Source organism: Cetorhinus maximus, chromosome 6, assembly GCF_964194155.1.
Source record: "Cetorhinus maximus chromosome 6, sCetMax3.hap1.1, whole genome shotgun sequence".
Classification (NCBI taxonomy): Eukaryota; Metazoa; Chordata; class Chondrichthyes; order Lamniformes; family Cetorhinidae; genus Cetorhinus; species Cetorhinus maximus.
This window is the reverse complement of record NC_135884.1, coordinates 41,477,104-41,483,825: the sequence shown is the minus strand read 5'-3', so window position 1 is coordinate 41,483,825 and position 6,722 is coordinate 41,477,104.

Below are 6,722 nucleotides of genomic sequence, written 5' to 3'. Positions count from 1 at the left end.
TTATGATTGACCTTTATAAAACACAGGTTTGAGTTCAACTAGAATATTGGCCTGGATTTATGTTCCTGAGGCAGGTGCGCAGAGTTGGAAATTTTGATATTTAAAAAGCCCATCTCAGTACTCTGGGACTTCGTCCCAGTTGTATGGTTGAATATTAGGCCCTCTAGCCCTCAGCCTTCACAACCCCTCACTCCCCATGCCCCACCAACTTCCAATGACCCCTCTTACCTCCCACTACGCCTCCCATTCATTCCCATGGCCCCTTATAGTCCCAGTGCCAACTTATTGCCAACTCATGCCAATCTATGACAACCACCTTTTGCCCTTACGCTTTTCATGCCAACTCATCCAGTATCCACCATGGGTGGACCTCAGGAACCATGCTGAGATGAAATAAAAGTATCTATTACAGACTTCATTATATTAAAAAAATTCTCATTGATAAAAACCCATTCAAGACATTTAAATCCACCACAAGTACATAATCCCCTATAAAGACAAACAATTGTATTCATAACACCACAAAGACAGCTAATCTCTTAATAACCTCTTGAAGCTGTCAATCAAACTGTGAATTTACACTCTTTCCCCCCCACCCCCTTCCATTCCCCACTCTCCACTATGATAATGACAGGTTGTGGAAGCAGTAATAATACTATAAATGTTAGCCTTTAGGATTATGTCAGGAAACAGCTACAGAAATTGCATGCACCATTTTGTTCAACTCAAAGACACAGGTAGGCTGTTGCTTTTTTTCAAAATTTAAAGAGCAGAGGATTTAAATAACTTGACAGCTTGACAGTTCCTCAAACCTTATATACCTTTTGCAACTATTTACATCTACTCTTAAAAATCGTAAGTCACACATTGCAGGATAAAACCCTCACTCTAGCAAAAATGAGGTCTGTTTGAACTCAGCACTGAATTCTAATGGTCCTTTTGGGTTTGGGCATTCCACCATGTGTCCTGTCTCTGTTTCCCCTACCAGAAAAAATAGGATCTGTCAGAACTGGGAGTGGGGCTTCTGATCAAGGGTCCTGGTGTCATTTTGGGCAAGATGCGAAATCTCCAGGACTCTGCAAAAATTGAGGCCAGTGTGTCCAATACTAGGCACTACACTTCAGGAAAGATGTGCAGGCATTTGAGAAGTGCAGAAAAGATTTACAAGAATGGCCCCAGGGATGAAGGACTTCAGTTACGAGGATAGATTGGAGAAGCTAGGGTTGTTCTTCTTAGTGAAGAGGAGATTGAGGAGATTTGATAGAAGTGTTCAAAATCATGAGGGGACTGGACAAGAGTAGATATGGAGAAATTGTTCCCATTGGTGGAAGGGTCGAGAACCAGAGGATGCTGATTTAGGTTGATTGGCAAAAGAAACAATGGTGTGGGACATGAGGATTTTTAAAAATTATTGTTTACATGGTGCGTCATTAAGATCCACAATGTGGTGCCTGAGAATGTGGTGGAGGCATATTCAATCAAGGCATTCAAAACAGAATTTGATAATTATCTGAAGAGGAAACATTTGCAAGGCTATGCGGAAAAGGCAGGAAAGTGGGACTAGATGAATTGCTTTCAGAGAGCGCTGCCGCAGACACAATGAGCCAAATGGCCTCCTTCTGGGCTGAACCATTCTATGATTATACAGTTAAACAGCTCTGACATGCAGCTTGCAGGATGGGCCACAATGGCCTCCTCCTGTACTATATATCAATGATTCAGTGATTATAGTTTCTACGTTTTTATATTTGTGTTGATAAGAGCATCAATGATTCAAACATAACAATTAGATGTTCTAATAACATAATTTCAATACTTATAGTTAACAGAAATTAACCTGGAAATTTACATTGTGACCTGTATTTATCTACAGGAGTCACTAGGTGCTCAAAGGATAGCTAATCAGTGGAGATTAGTTACACTCCAGAGAGAAAATTTGTTATGAGGCTATTTGTGGTCTGGAAGTAGTTTACAGGATGGCAGATTTGCTGAAAACTGATTAACTTTTCAGCAAATTGATTGCTGGTTGTACTGCAAATGTGTAATCATTTATATCATTAAAAAATCTTTTTTTAGGGCTGAAAGCGCCATTGTCATTAACATATTTCATTAGCAGCCTGTAGTATTATGGTTTTATTTAGTATGTAATGTACTTCTAAGAATAATACTTGTTATGAAGAGCACATGATCTGTAGTAACCAATAGGAGAGTAGCTCGAGTGACCTCAGAGTCATTGTAGAGATGGAGTTAAGAGTTGAAAGTACACGTGAAGTTGCTACTGAGTACATTGTAAATAAATATAAAGTTTCCACCCAAGAAGTGTCTGCAGATCAACTCTATCATTAATAGTACAACTCAGCCACCACACACAAAAAACTAGCAATGAGGATCCACGGGATCCAACAAACTGGCGATGAGGATAAAACAAGATTAAACAGAAGAAATCAAGTTGAAAAGAAATTGGCACTATACCTCATCCAGTAATTGTAAGTAGACGTTCCTTTCGAATCAAAGAAGTTATTCCCTCTCAGAATGCCGCAATTTGGAAGAATTGATCCTTTTGATCTAGTGATGGACAATTGGCTAAGTATCAAAAACGCTCACCCCAGCGGAAAAGGGATACTCGCAGATAGAAAAAGAAGGCCTGTCCATCACCTTTGGTGTCAAGAAACTTCACCTGGACGTACACGGTCGTCATTTTACAATCATTTAAGACCACAACCCATTGCTAGGATTGTTTAGTGAGGACAAGATTATACCACCCATAGCCTCAGCAAGAATACAACGATGGGCCTTAATTCTTGCAGCATATGAATACACTTTCGAACTTAGGCGTGGAAATAAAATTGCAAACGCCGAAGCACTTAGTTGTTTGCCTTTACAAGAAAATGATGAGCAAGTTCCTGTGGAAGAACTTGTTTTACTGTTAAATTTCTTAGATTCCTCACCGGTATGTGCTCTCGACAGATCAGTGACTGGACAAGTCGGGACCCAGTCCTATCTCAAGTACGAGATCAAGTGCTACATGGTTTGTCACAGGAGCCCGTATCTGATGAAATGAAACTGTACTTCAACAGAAGACATGAAATAACCAGCCAGAATTACATCTTATTGTTGGGAGCATGAGTGATAGTTCCTCCAAAGGGAGGGGAAACCACTTTTAATTGAACTACACAGTGCCCATCCAGAAATTTTCCAAATGAAGACCATAGCATGCAGCTATCTATGGTGGCCTGGGATGAATGGCGAAATAGACAGTTCAATAAAGCACTGTGTGCAATGTCAACAACTGCATAAGTTGACAACGACAGCTTTGTTACACCCATGGGAATGGCCAGGTAAACCCTGGATGCGGTTTTCCTAGGAAAGGTCCAACGTAGTCAATGTTTCTGCTCATTGTCGATGCCCATTCAAAATGGTTGGACATAATATGAAGTGAAGTCACCAATATTGGCCACTACAATTGAGAAACTACGTCAGAGTTTTGCCATTCATGGACTTCCAGAAGTAGTTGTTCCAATAACAGCACAGCATTTACGGGTGCTGCGTTTCAATGGTTTATCAGCCTCAATGGTATCACTCATGTGAAAACTGCATCGTACCACCCTTCCTCAAAAGGACTGGCCGAAAGGGTGGTTCAAAAGTTGAAGGCAGGCATGAAAAAGTTAGCTGGCGATTCCTTGGCAACCAAACTAGCACGCTTTCTTTTTCATTATAAGACTACCCCTCCTACAACAACGGGTATCACACATGCAGAATTATTGTTGAAATGTCGTCTCAGGACGAGATTGAGCTTAATAATGCCAAATTTAGAGGGGAAAGTTGGAAAGGAGTCAAGGAAACCAGAAAACTAGACATGACTGGCATAGTCGCAAGAGGATATTTACCGTGCGAGAGCCGGTACACATGAAAAATTTCGGGGAAGGACCAAAGTGGTTACCAAAGTGAAATAAGTGCGGTGACTGGACCTCTATCTTACCACGTGGAGGTGGAAGGCCGGATCATCCATAAACATGTGGACCATTTAAAGAAGAGAGAGACACATTACCATGATTTCGTTCCACCAGTGATCATGACTGGGTCTGCATTTCCTGTTGAGGATACTCAATCCAGGACAGACATGTTTGACGTTCCTGTAAGAGTTGAGGATACAGAACTGTAAGTGCCCACCGAAGCACCCAATGTTCAGGCAACTCTGGAAAAGGAGGTTCCTGACAATCTGAAGTTCTGGAGCTGTTACATTCCACACGTACCAGGAAACCATCTGAAAGACTGAACTTGTAGATTTCTTACCCAGTGTAAATATTGTAGTCTTGAAAAATATTTACTTGTAAATATACGTCTAGCCCAGTTAAAGGGGGAGGAATGTTGTGATTGTGGTTTTATTTAGTGTAATGTACCTTTAAGAATGCTTGTTAGGAAGATCACATGATCTATATTAACCAATAGGAGAGTAGTTCAGACTACCTCAGAGTCTGTCCAGATGGAGTTGGAGTTGGAAGGACATCTGCAGTTGCTGCCCAGTACATTGTAAATAAACTTAAAGTTTCCACCCAAGAAGTGTCTGCAGATCAACTCTATCATTTATAGCACAACTTGGCCACCCTACAACACAGCCCCAGAGCATAACTGGTGCACTTTGAAGATTAGTTTGTTTGTCTTTTTTTTTACATAACAACAATTTTGTTCCCTGTTTCTTGATATTAATTGAAGTGTCAATATGGGTAAACACAGCTAACTTGAGCTGTAGTTATCAATCATTTTTAGATCTGCCTAGCACTAATGGATTCTCACATACGCTCAAGTTGCTATCTATGGTGCCAATTTAAGTATAAGGCATTTGAAGGTTACAATAAATTACAGTGCTGATTTGTAAAATCACGTGAGTACACAGATTCCATTGTCGAATAATAAAGAAGACTGAAGAAGACTGCAGCAAAAAACTGCAGCAACAGCATAGTCTGCTGAGGAGCAAGGTATCATTGACAGCAACCTCCGTATTATGCATTTAACTGTGCGTGTGGACGCCAGGAGTTACTGTGGGATTTAACCTGTTACAATGGCGAGCGCTGATAGCCTCGCTGTTATTATTACAGCAAAATAAGGGCCATTGTTTGTCTCAGTGGGGCAGTTTTAACATTGTTCAATTGTGCAACACTGCGGGACACCTTTGACATACTTATTACAGTGCCACCTACAGGAGTAACAGGTACTTATGATTTTTCATGACATTCACAACCACATAGCAAAATTAATAATGGGTTGGATTTTGCGGTGCCTGTAGCAGTGACGTATTCAGCGTTCACTGCTACTGTATGTCAGAGAGGTTCTGCAATTTTGGGATGCGCTAATCCGAAAATTGCCATCGGTCAAGCAATGCTATCCCTGAGCGTTTGCTAATTCAAGCACCAAAAAAGGAACCAGCACAAATCTGCCCACTAAAATTAATCACGTTTAAATTTTACGCCTGTATTTTCTTAAATATTTTTTAAAAGCATTTTTTAAAGTGATTTATCTGATCAAAATCGTAATTTTAAAAAATGTTTAAAATTTTAATCTTATAAAAATATCTACTAAAAATGTGATTTTTCAATGCCTTTTCAATATGATTTGGCAGAACCTTTTTAAGCATGATTCTCCAACCCTTTTTAACTGTAGCAGCCTTTTATTTCCCCCAATTTTTGCAGCATAGTGACTCACAACTGCCTATACCATTTTCCTTTCCAATAAGACTGGGGCTGGGCCTGGCTGCAGCCATGTCAGGAGCAACTCCTCATTCAAGGCAGCAAAAATTCTTGCTCCTTGGGATCGTGGTTGTTTTTTCACAGAGATTTTTTCGATATCCACGGTGAGCATAGCCACTGCCTCGCTGACTGCAAACTGGGCACCATTATGCTGTAGATAATGTAATTAATAGACATGTAGATTAGAGCAGGCATTTAGCACCAAATGGAGGGTCTTTGTATATTATATATGTTGAAGAGTAAAATAGTCAATCCATTCTTTAATGTCTGAACTACAGTAGCTAAACTAATTTTGATAGTTTTAGAAATTTTCAATCCTTTGCATTGTGCGTCTATATCGTATGATATCTTTATTTCTAACTCATTTTGGTCCGAGAAACATATATAATAGTTTGCCTTTGCAAGCTTACAGTCTTAATATCATGTGTTTTCAAAAGAGAAATGTGATCTTACGTAATATAGATCTTAATAGCTGTGTACTGGCATTATACATTTCCAGCAATGCTATATACTTACTGCAAATAGAAATGAATATAAACGACAAGAACATCTAGATAACTTGTGCTCTTTTTGGGGAGCAGCTACATCACTTTGACCAAATTGTAGCATTGCAAGACACAAAATAGTTGATAATTGTGTTGCTCATGTGAAATGTCTCCATCTAAATGGAGAATTCATCGCCAACTGCTTTCAGCACTTTAAATTCATCTCATTAGCAAAGGAAGCAGCTGCATCTGACAGTGAGGATCCCAAACAGGCGCTAAGGGCTAATTCTGATGCAGCAAACCTTATTGAGTGTTACAAGTTCTCTATTCCAACTGCTGGCAAACATGAGGCTTGAATCTGTTCTTGGTGTGGTTTAGGAAGTTCTAATGTATAGACTGCTAACCAACATGGAAATTGTTGCTGCTGTGTAGGAAGATTCTGCTGCCAGTGGGAGTGAGTGAGGAAGAGGCCCTAGCAAAGAGATAGAGAAAC